Below are 12,587 nucleotides of genomic sequence, written 5' to 3'. Positions count from 1 at the left end.
GCATCAAAAAAGAACTGACAACACCCCCAGGGCTTGCTCTGTATGATCCAAATGCTGAAACGTGCGTATCAGCTGATTCATCTTCGTATGGCTTGGGAGCAGTGCTTCTCCAGCGGCACGCCGATCTAGGGTGGAAACCAGTAGCATACGCTTCAAAAGCTCTCAGCGCGACAGAGCAGCGATATGCTCAAATTGAGAAGGAGGCCCTCGCTTCAACATGGGCCTGTGAGAGGTTTGCAGAGTTCCTAATTGGGAAAACATTCCACATTGAAACAGACCACAAACCTCTGGTCTCGTTGCTTGGCTCCAAGGGCCTGGACGAGCTTCCACCTCGTATACAACGTCTACGCATGCGATTGATGAGGTTCTCTTATACCATATCTCATGTTCCTGGTAGAGACATTGCAACAGCAGATGTACTGTCCAGAGCTCCTGTATGTGACACAACTGAGGGTTTGCCGGAGGAAGAAATCAACTTGTATGTGGAGTCCGTCATAGCAAGCCTGCCAGCCACAGAGCCACGACTCAGAGAAATCCAGACACATCAGGACAATGACAGCATTCTAAGCCAGCTGAAGAAGTTCTGTGTGGAAGGATGGCCAGATAAGTACTCCATCGGAAGGGTTTTCCAGCCTTATCTGCCATTTTCAGGTGACCTCACAGTCCACAATGGTTTGCTTCTTTATGGGAGCAGAATAGTGATTCCCACATCGCTCAGAGCAGACATTCTGTCTAAACTACATGAGGGACACCTAGGAATAACGAAATGCAGAGAGAGAGCTAAACAATCTGTTTGGTGGCCAGGCCTGAGCAGTGAGCTGATAAAAGTGATTGGGACCTGTGACACTTGCTGCCGTGAGCGGACTAACCACAAAGAAACCATGCTACCTACCGAGTTCCCACAAAGACCGTGGGCCATGGTGGGAACTGATCTGTTCCAGATAGAGAATAAACAGTACCTGGTCATTGTGGATTACTTTTCCAGATTCTTCGAAGTTGCCAAACTGACATCTACAACATCAGAGGCAGTGATCGTGCACTGTAAATCAATCTTTGCACGTCATGGCATACCAGAGCGGGTTCGCTCTGATAATGGACCTCAGTTTTCGTCTGATTCCTTCAAAAGATTTGCACAAGAATGGGGTTTTAGCCATGAGACATCCAGTCCCCACTTCCCTCAGAGCAATGGGGAGGCCGAGAGGGCAGTCAGGACCATCAAAAGTCTTCTTAAAAAGTCTGGCGATCCCTATCTCGCCCTTATGGCATACCGGGCCACTCCATTGGCAAATGGCTACAGCCCAACGGAGCTTCTCATGGGTAGACGGATAAGGACAACTATTCCTGTCATCCCATCACAGCTACATCCAAGAGGTACGGACACAGACAAGCTCAAAGCTATAGAACAATCGTACAGACAAAAGCAAAGACAAAACTACAACCGCAGACACAGAGCACATGATATGCTACAGCTCAATCCTGGAGACAAAGTGTGGGTCTCAGACATGGATACTAGAGGGACAGTCGTGTCCATGGCAGGCTCACCGAGGTCCTACATCATCGAGACAGCAAAGGGCACGCTGAGAAGAAACCGTTACCATCTTACATGGACACCTGGGGCACCAGAGATTTCTGGCGATCCACCAGAGGCTTCACCTGAGAACTCTGTTCCAGCTGCACAGATTGTGTCGGTTCCAGACACTATCTCACAGGAGGCCAGCCAGCAGACTCCTGAAGCTGGGAGCCAAATCCAACCCAGGTCTAGGAGGCCTCCAGCATACCTAAAAGACTATGTTTGCTCATAGGGCTTGGAACTGAGTGAGCACTGGGGCAGAATAATCCCCACACTCAGGCTGAGGGCTGGGTAGTCTACCCCATCCCTCATAGAGACAATGAGAAATAAAGCAAATGGTTGCACTGTTTAAACATGTTGTTTGTAGCTGCACTGAATAGTTCAGAAATGTGCACTTATGCTTAGTGTTCAGAGTTGTATACTTTGAGAGTTTATTTTTGGACATTCTGAGTAGTCTGGTTTGAAACCAAGCGAGTTCAGTAAACAAGCTGTTACCAGATAAAGCACAAGGACATAGTAATAGTATACTTTAAAGCGTGCGGGTCTAATCTGTTTTCTTGGTTATATTCCAGCATCACATCCTATTTAGTAGGGGGGATGTAGTATCAGGTAAATGTTAAGTGGTAGGAACGTTTCTGCTGGGTTGTTGTTGTAGGGGGGGATGGAAAATAATAAAGGACACTCATGGAGTAATGGCGCGTCTCGTGTGTCTGTGAGTTATGCCTCCAGTCAAATAACATCCATAACCTCAAATAACGGAACAGGCTGTTCTTTTTTTTTTTTTTTTTTTAAGAGGACAAGAGCGGCGAGGTCTATCGCAATAGTTTAATTTTTCTATTGAGAAAAAGTTATATCGCAATACATATCGTTATTGTTCTATCGCCCAGCTCTATCCTCATATATAAAATACCCCAGTGTGGGTTTATAGTGTTTTTGTGTATGATTGTAAAGCATTAAAATTATCCTTAAGGTGATTTTATCGTGATGGGTTCAGTATTTCTGTTATAATGTTACTGTTTTGGTTGTGGTGCATGAAAGAGACTGAGTGAGTATTGAGAGATGGAGAGCGAGTTATTCAGGAGAACTTTCAGTGGCATTAACGGCCCTGTTACTGTACCACCTAAATAAACAATGGTGAAGAAGGGTCTACGAGTAAGTTACAGTATATATTTTCAATGCAGATAAATATGTAGTGTATATAGTTATATGGGTATACATATTATCCAATAATCCTCCATGCCTGAACAGATAACCAATAAGAATAATTCATTTTTGTTAATTATTCAGATTAATTTGTTTTACCATCTGAAAAAGGGACATTTTGTTTTTGTAAATGTAAATATTCAGTTTGCTTCTGTTGCGCTTTTTAAAAACATGTAAGGATTACGATATATAGATAAAAAGTGTTTTTTCTTTTAATTGTGGTATATATTTCATTTTACAAATTTTTAAATAAAAAAATACTTATATATTATGAACAGAAAGACTTTCTTTTGTTGTTGGTCCGGTGTGGTTCTGTAACCATTACAATTGCTGTCTGAAGGCACCCACTGGATTTGCTCTACCAAGTGGATTATTATGGCCTTGCCATATTGACACACAGCTCAGGATCAGCTGTTGAGAGAGGAAAAAACAATAAGAGAAAACAAGCAAAAGAAAACAACATAATTACAATAGTCTAGCTAAGTGTAAATAACAGTAAATACTAAATATTAAATGTTATTGTGCATCACACAAGATCGACAGCACACAATGTGCCTTGAGGTAGCATCCATGAAAGGTGTAGTTTGTGTCTGTGAACACCCGTTTGTACACCTGTGTGCATACTTGAACGCTCACCACCAAGAACCACCAACACACCGACGTCTCACGGCATCACCGGGAGTGTGGTGGGGGGAGATAGGCATCCATACTTTGGACTTTTCAAAGATTCTTGAAAAGCTATTTACAAACAAACTAGATTCTTTTATTGATAAATATGATTTATTGAATGATCATTCATTCATCGTTCAGAAGAAATCGCTCAACATCTCTAGCTGTGATGGAATCTATTGAAAATATTGCAACGGCTGTGGATGAAACCAAAAACAAGGGGCACAAGAGTCCAAAAACACAAGAAAACAGTCCATGAACACAGGAAAACAGATCAAAAACAAAACTAGAGCTCAACAAGAGTCCAAGAAAAGTTCAGGGGGTCGACCCGGGGGTCGACAACACAAGGACCAAGACAGTTCTGGGGGCCGGCCGTGCACACAGCAACGGCGGCGACGGGCAAACAGTTCTGGGGGCTGACCGTGCACACGGCGGCGGCGCAGGCAAAACCAATCAGGAGGCCGACCACTCGGAAGGCAGTGGCGGCCACTAAGCAAGTCCGGAGGTCGGCCGCGATGCCAGCGGTGGCGTCGAACTCTTTCCGGAGGCCGTCCCCTAAGGCCATGATGCCAACTTAGAGGCCTGGAAAACGGCCGGCAGAGGCGAAGCGGAACAGGTCGAGCTGGCTCTGACGGCGGTGTGGCAACCACAGGACCAGACGAGGCAGGACCAGACGAAGGCACGGAGGCTGGACCCGACGAGGCAGGACCAGACGAAGGCACGGAGGCTGGACCAGGCGTGGATGAAGGCACAGGTGTAGAAATCACAGGGGCTGATTCAGCAGGTGGTGGCTGAACAAACTTCCCCGGACCGTCAGCAGATGTGAGGATGTGCTTGCTGGGTCCTTCAGGACCCCCAGCAGACGAGGCGTGGTGCTGGGTGGGCTCCTCGGACCCACCAGCTGACTTGGCTTGAAGCTGGACGGGCGGCTCGGGCCCACCAGCAGACGACACTTGAGGCTGGACGGGCGGCTCGGGCCCTCCAGCAGACGTGGCTTGAAGCTTGACGGGCGGCTCGGACCTTCCAGCAGACGTGGCTTGAAGCTGGACGGGCGGCTCGGGCCCTCCAGCAGACGTGGCTTGAAGCTGGACGGGCGACTCAGGCCCTCCAGCAGACGTGGCTTGAAGCTGGACGGGCTCCTCAGGCCCTCCAGCCGATGAGGCAGGATGCTGGCTGGGTTCACCTGAACCCCCAGCTAACGTGGCTTGAGACTGGACGGGCTCCTCGGGCCCTCCAGTGGAGATAGACACTGAAGCAGCAGGTACGGAGACCCCTGGCAGTGTGGACACTGGCTGGGGCTGAGCAGCACAGTGGCTTGACTCAGGCAGCAACAGTGGGATGCAGTCCTCAGAGGGCTGCAAGTGTTCCCCAATACACTCAGCAGAGGACGGAGGCGGACGGGTGAACTCACTTGATCTCTCAGGGGGTGCTGAGAGCCGAGACCGTTCTGGTGAGTTCTCCGGGTGAGCTGCTGGCGCTGGCGTCTTGACCTCTAGGGGTCCAGAGTTGGCTGGTGACTGACTGCCTCTGGGGAGGCAACTGTCTCTGAGATGGCCAGCTTAAAATAACCAGCAGATATTGTGTTGAAGTGTGTTTCCTGCTTTGAATGAGAAGGTGAGGATGGTGGCTGGGCAAATGAGTGGGCAGACAGCTGAACTGGTGGCAACAGAGCTATAGGCAGCGAAGTGGCTACAGACTGACCTACCAGTAGCGGAGACTGTTGTAGTGGAGGTGTAATAAATTGTGGAGTGTCTGACTGAACTGAGGGCAGCTGGGCTGCTGACTGAACTGAGGGCAGCTGGGCTGCTGACTGAACTGAGGGCGACTGGGGTGAAAGTGAGGATGGGACAATATGGCCAGAAAAAACAGTTTCAGAAAGGTTTATTGCTTTCCCTGAAGGGACTGACGGAGACAAGAAAGCTTCCCTGACACTTAAATTCCCTATGTTCGTAGTGCTAGGCTCAGCTACTCCGGGCATGGGAACAACAGCGTGAACATAGTCATTAACACGAAAAGTCGGCTCAACAAAGGCAGTCTTAGGAGCAATGGTCATAGGTGAGACAGAGAAATCCTTATTATTTTTAGAGGAGACACAAAAAATAGCTCCAGAAGAAATAGACCTAGTATCTGGGTCAGAAGGAACAGAAAGAGTGTCTGTTTCACCCACCACAGCCGGCTGTTTTGACATCCTGAAGTCCGGCTGTGGTGTGCCGCGCCGGTGCCGCGCACGTCGCTTCTTCCTTGGAGTCGGCATTCAAAAATAAACTAATCAATCAAAACTCAAGATACTGGGTCGAAACTGACCCAGAACCGTGCCACATACAAAACATATTTGGATTCAATATTTAAACTGCAAAAAAGAGCTATTAGAATAATAAATTCTTCTTCCTGTACCATTGCTTGAAGAAGGTGTCTTCCAGAAACTGGCAGTAGGACTGGGAGCTGAGCTTGACTCCATCCTCAACCCGAAAAGGCCCCACAAGCTCATCTTTGATGATACCAGCCCAATCCAGTACTCCACCTCCACCTTGCTGGTGTCTGAGTCGGACTGGAGCTCTCTGCCCTTTACCATCTGGCCCATCAAGACTCACTCTCATTTCATCAGTCCATAAAACCTTAGAAAAACCAGTCTTGAGATATTTCTTGGCCCAGTCTTGACGTTTCAGCTTGTGTGTCTTGTTCAGTGGTGGTCGTCTTTCAGCCTTTCTTACCTTGGCCATGTCTCTGAGTATTGCACACCTTCTGTTTTTGGGCACTCCAGTGATGTTGCAGCTCTGAAATATGGCCAAACTGGTGGCAAGTGGCATCTTGGCAGCTGCATGCTTGACTTTTCTCAGTTCATGGGCAGTTATTTTGCGCTTCTTGCGACCCTGTTGACTATTTTGAATGAAACACTTGATTGTTCGATGATCACACTTCAGAAGCTTTGCAATTTTGAGACTGCTGCATCCCTCTGCAAGATATCTAACTATTTTTGACTTTTCTGAGCCTGTCAAGTCCTTCTTTTGACCCATTTTGCCAAAGGAAAGTACGTTGCCTAATAATTATGCACACCTGATATAGGGTGTTAATGTCATTAGACCACACCCCTTCTCATTACAGAGAGGCACATCACCTAATATGCTTAATTGGTAGTAGGCTTTCGAGCCTATACAGCTTGGAGTAAGACAACATGCATGAAGAGGATGGTGTGGACAAAATACTCATTTGCCTAATAATTCTGCACTCCCTGTAATCTTCTAGACAAAAAAGTCTAAATATTGAACATTCCTTTTTTAACCTTTTATGAAACATCATATATATGAATATGAATATTAATCTATATTAATCCAAATAGGTTGCTTTAGTGTTTCCAAGTAATATCTATCTTTGGGGCCTGCTGTCCAGCCTCTGAAACCAAGTCAGATAAAAAACCAAGTGCCATGATCAACAGGGGAGCTGCCATAGTAGGTGTGACTGATACGATTTGACCCGCGAGACTACTCAGATTTCTTCGTATCAGGGTGAGCAGGGAAGACACCTGGACAACTTGCCTAATTCACCCATTCACACACGCACTTTTTCTAAGCTTTTATTTCTATATAAATGCTGGTTATCTAACATTCACTCGCATTCATATTCCAATAGCTACAAGACTGCCCCCTGCTGGATGATCCACAGCTGCCCTCAGGAGCTCTGATAGACCAGGCCAAACACCTGGGCAACCTGACCTCTGTTAGTGTTCTTTGTTTTTTCTTTCTCTTGGGAAGTACAGGACAATGACTACCTTTTAAAAGATTTAATTCATTTCAGCAGTTGAAATTAGAAGTTCCAGCATGCGAGAGGTCCCGGGTTCAAATCCCGGACGAGCCCCCCACTTATGTTACAACCCAGCTCAAAAGCCGCAACATAGAAACAGAGATGAATAACAGAGTGTGGGTGAGAACTTACCCTCTGTGAACTTTGGTTTTTCTTTCTTTTATTGTGAGCGAAGGTGTGCCCTTATTGTGATAATTAGTTTGTCATTGTGGAAGCAGGTAGGGGTTCTCTGCCATTTTTGTTTCACCTGTTTTCTCCTGGTTTGGTTAGACAGGGAGCTCAGCCATTGTATTTTGTTTTTGGTTAGTGAGTACTTGGTTTTGATTTCTAGCTAAAAGGGGGTGTTTTGTTTATTGTTTTGGCCTTGGAGACCCTGAAGAAAAGAGCTTCCCTGTGTTTTTGTACTGTAGTAGTTTTAGGCAATAAATCTTGTATACTGACATCTCTTTCTCCAGTAGTTCATGTGTTCCCTTTCACTTTGTGTTACCCCTCACTCCAGTCGACACTCCGTTCATTAAGTGGGGCGTAACATAAGTGGTGGCACGTCCGGGATATTTGGACATTTTAGTGGAGACTGAATGTCAGTTTGTTTTGCTTTTAAGTGGGTGAGTGATGGTGTTCAGTGTAATTGTGCAAACTCCCTTTAGTAAGTGTGTTTCAGCTGGGTGGCTGTGCTGCCCTTCCATCGAAGCACTTGTTTGTTGTTTTGCTTTATTGTTTTAGTTTATTGTGTTTGGTGGCTATCCTGGGTGGGGGTACGCTTCAGAGTTTGGTAGGAGACTATATCTCTGGTCTGCTGCCTGCTCTCGAGTTCGCGTTTAAAGTTGCCTCGAGCCTGGTACACCACTGAAGACTAGGGTAGGAAAAGTAAGGGTTTTGTTGTTTTTAGTGTTTTAGGCTGGGAGTTGCACATAGTAAATCAGTGGCACCAAACTTGGTAGGAGGTTTGAGACCATTCATGATTATGGTCTGTAGCTGAGGCAGGTAGGCTGTTTTTAAGTTGGCATTGTGTGCACACCCTGTGTGTGCATATGTCAGTGTGGATGGATGCTAATGAGATCCTTGTGAGGTGAGTGTTTTGTGCTGTGACCTTTAGTGTTGTGGGGAATATGGCTATTTTGTTGGATCACTTGTGAGTGTTGTTGGCCAGGTGATGGCAATAACACTGTGGGGTGCTGAGCCACCCTTGATGTGATCATTGTGTGGCCATAGCTCTCCATTTTGTGGTTGGTCACTAGTACGCTTGATTTACTGAACTTTTTGGATTAAAGTAACTTGTTGTGGTATAGGGCCACTTGTATGTGACTGTTTGTGTGGTGGAGACAACAGGGCCCTGTTTCAGGAAGCCGGTTTGGAAAACTCAGAGTGAAAAACGACACTCACGGTTGAGTAACCCCGAACTGTCCAACTCGGAATATTCCGTTTCAGAAAGGCTGATAACAATTAGTTCAGTCAACGCGGAGTTGCTTTAACCCCAAGTGAAGCGCGCGGACGAGGATACATAAAGCCCTGATAAGCGGAGCACAGATTAAGCGAGTCACCATGGAGACGGAGGGAAAGAAGGCGCGGTCAATGTATTTCACAGCGCTTGAGGCCGAAATTCTGATGGCAGCATATGCCGATAACATGCAAATTCCGCGGAAAAAAGTAACACAGCCACAGCTGCAAAAGCATGCATGGCAAAACATAGCCGACAGAGTCAATGCGTGAGTGTTAATTTAAACATTGATCGAGGGATTTCCACCCATTTAACACGTTATTTTATCATATGTTATTTTATTTGTTATTTTATACATTTTATTTTGTGATGTGATGTGAGCGCAGGTGCAACCCAACAGGCCCCAAACGTGCCTGGCAGCAAGTAAAAATGAAATATAAAAATATAGTCCAAACAGGTGAGGTGTAATTGTATTATGAGCCATAGTGCTTGGTCTGTTTGTCCGATGTACATCAATTGCAGTTAGAGGCTACATTAATTTTCCTTCTGTAAGCACTTATTGAAATTATCTGAGCACATTACAAGTACATATTTGCTTACTCTGTATGCTCAAATGTGGCCCGTTATAGCCGACAGAAAAAAAGCGGAGGCCCGAAAAACAGGTGGGGGTCCTCCACCACCACCACTCACAGAGGCTGAGCAGTTGGCCCTCAGCCAAAACAGTGGGCGCCCTGTGGCCGAAGGCATCTCTGCGGGGACATCCTCTGAGTCAATAACCCCGCAAGACACAAGTGCCTACATAAGAGGTAAATTCAAAATAATACATGATGTGCATACATCCTTTCTTCACAGTCACCTTTGCAGTGCGACACATTCATTTGATAAACTCTTTACCATAATGAATTATTTTGTAGTGAAGTTATTTTCCTACTGATTTTGCCTTCCCTCAGTCTTGGTTGTCTTTGAGAGCATAATGACAATGAAGTGTAAGGTGATTGGTATGTTTGTTAATTGCCATTTGGTCCCTTGTAAGTTATAAGTGACCTGTATAAACCTCATATTCTATCAGTTGATGGTGTACTGCATCTGGTGCAGCCTCCTGTTGAGCCAGACCAACATGCAGTTGTGAGTACTCTTAATACTCCACAGATTATATGAGTTTACAGTAGAACAGCAATGTTGTTTATTTCTTTACTACAGGAAAATAATGAAGAAACATTGACAGCTGTTACAGAGGAGGAAGCAACAGAGACACTTTATGAGGTTTACATCTTTTAATACTTTGTGTACAGGAAATACAGGCGACCAATAAAGCCAGTTGAACAAAAAATCTGTTTATTCTTCTTTCAACATGTTGAGGTGATGGGTCAAAAGAAATGATTGTGACATATGGTGTCTCTGACTGCTCTTCCATCTTGTATGTCCGTGGGAGGGTCAGGATGTTCATGGTTTGGATCACTGCTGATGTTTGGTTCAGAAGGACAGTGTTCTCCTCTAATTGTGGCAATGTTGTGAAGAATCACACATGCCACAATAATGTCACATGCCCTTTCTGGGGTGACCCTGAGTCTTTGCAGGCACTGGAACCGGGCCTTAAGCATTCCGATAGTCATTTCAATTCTGGCTCTTGTCCTGCAATTAGCCAGATTATATCACTGCTGTGGGCCCGGTTCAGGGTCAGGGTAAGGGGTAAGCAAATAGGGTAAACATGGATACCCCCTATCACCAAGCAAGTAGCCAGTGAACTCTCCTAAGACAGAAGGGTACACTTCAGTTCAAATGTCCCTGAAGCAATTGGTCTTTATATATTTTAAAGTATTCTCAACTCACCATGTCCAAATTTTGTGCTCAGTGTACATTCACGGAATATTTGTGAGTCATGGACAGAGCCTGGCCACTTGGCTTCCACATTTGTGATAATGTTGGCAGCATCACATATGATCTTCACAGTGCAGAGAACACAAATTAGCATCCATTACTATAATGAAATAATTTGTTAGTTTGACATGCTACAGGGAACTATGTACCTGTACATTAATGCTGTGGAAAGACTTCCTGTTCACATAGTCTCCTTCATTTACTGAAGGAGCAATGATTGGAATGTGAGTGCCATCTGTACAGCCAATCACGCCTGGGAACCCTGAAAATAAATGTGCAATTTAAGTAGTAGTTCAAGTATCACCACATCATAAATTAAGTTTTGGTCATCCTGATACCTGCAATTTTGTGGCATCCCTCTTTGATAAATCTTGTGGGTCTGTGACCGGGGAACACCACAAACGAGTACAGGAGACGTTTCAGTGCAACTGTAACATTCCTGACTGCCCGACAGACGGTAGCCTTGGAAACGTGCTCAGCGTCACCAATATTATACAGAAAGCTCCCGTTTGCAAGAAACCGAAGTGCAATACAAATAATATGTACAGAACTGAGAGAATGTCCGCGATGTGTCACATGCGTAATATATGGCCTGAGGATGTTATTCAAATAACTTATAGATTGTGCTGAGACACGGTAACGTTCGCACAGAAAATCATCAGGAAATGATAAAATGTCCAAACGCGCTCTGATCACTCTCTCCCGGCGGAGAGCTCTGCGGAGAATTTGGGCTTCACGATCTACTGGCTCTTCAAGGAAGTGGCACGCCATGTCCGACACTTCCTACTGTCAGGTTTCCGACAAAGGGGCGGAGACAGTCAGGGTTAGTTGTAGTAAACCTGCTAGGGGGCAGGTTAGCTTCACGGAGTGTGTCGTCATAGTGACTCACTCAGGCTGCAGCTGAACTCGCTTTGTGAAACCGAAAACCCAGAGTTTTCGTTAACTCAGGGTATACTTACTCAGTTTTTCCACTAAACCGGCTTCCTGAAACAGGGCCCTGATCACTTGGTTGTGATTATTTGTTGCTACTTTTGGTTTTGTGTTGTAGCAGATCAGGTAATCATTTTGGATTTGTGACTGTTGTGCTCCTTTGTGTTGGTCACATGTTACTTTTTGTCTGTTCAGTGTGGCAACTTCAAATCCTCATGCCCATCCATGCTTAGAGATGCCAACTATAACGTGAACACTGTGCTTCTGTTAGCTTTAACTTTTATTCCAGGTTTGTGGGTCAAGGAACTGAAGGCTTCAGAGGGGCTTTTAATAAATTTAAGGGTCCTAGAGGAACCCTTTTAAGGGAGGAGGTGTTACGTCCCTCTGCAGCTTTTAATCGTCTCAGTGTTTTCAGCTGGTGCTAATTGGCCACACCTAGTCAGGTGTGGATAAAAGCATACCTGAGGCAAGCTTTCCGGCAGTGCACTAGTCTTTGCCTTGGTGGTACCAGCCATTTTAGCCAACCTGGTTTTCCATTTTCGGATGAAACCTCTCCTCACCCACACTCTGTTGTTCGTCTCCTTTTTTTGTGTTGCGGCTTTTGAGCCGGGTCGTAACACACACCTTCTGCTTTTGGGCACTCCAGTGATGTTGCAGCTCTGAAATATGGCCAAACTGGTGGCAAGTGGTATCTTGGCAGCTGCATGCTTGACTTTTCTCAGTTCATGGGCAGTTATTTTGCGCTTCTTGCGACCCTGTTGACTATTTTGAATGAAACACTTGATTGTTCGATGATCACACTTCAGAAGCTTTGCAATTTTGAGACTGCTGCATCCCTCTGCAAGATATCTAACTATTTTTGACTTTTCTGAGCCTGTCAAGTCCTTCTTTTGACCCATTTTGCCAAAGGAAAGTACGTTGCCTAATAATTATGCACACCTGATATAGGGTGTTAATGTCATTAGACCACACCCCTTCTCATTACAGAGAGGCACATCACCTAATATGCTTAATTGGTAGTAGGCTTTCGAGCCTATACAGCTTGGAGTAAGACAACATGCATGAAGAGGATGGTGTGGACAAAATACTCATTTGCCTAAT

At 45.5% G+C, this 12,587-nt stretch overlaps 1 long non-coding RNA gene across 1 annotated transcript; it reads right to left on the bottom strand.

Annotated features, from left to right (window-relative positions):
* Window positions 1-9,992: 9,992 nt before the first annotated feature.
* LOC147333796 (uncharacterized) lies at window positions 9,993-10,883 on the bottom strand. Its single transcript, XR_015128575.1, has 2 exons — window positions 10,509-10,883; window positions 9,993-10,428 (listed from the first exon to the last, which is right to left on the bottom strand). It is a non-coding gene; the product is annotated as an uncharacterized LOC147333796 (long non-coding RNA).
* Between the last annotated feature and the right edge of the window lie 1,704 nt (window positions 10,884-12,587).

Source organism: Aulonocara sp. 'chitande type north' Nkhata Bay, linkage group LG3, assembly GCF_057382095.1.
Source record: "Aulonocara sp. 'chitande type north' Nkhata Bay isolate Kocher_YH1m ecotype deep benthic linkage group LG3, A_spYH_male_GT1.1, whole genome shotgun sequence".
NCBI classification, from domain to species: Eukaryota; Metazoa; Chordata; class Actinopteri; order Cichliformes; family Cichlidae; genus Aulonocara; species Aulonocara sp. 'chitande type north' Nkhata Bay.
This window is presented reverse-complemented; position numbering and strand designations above follow the sequence as displayed.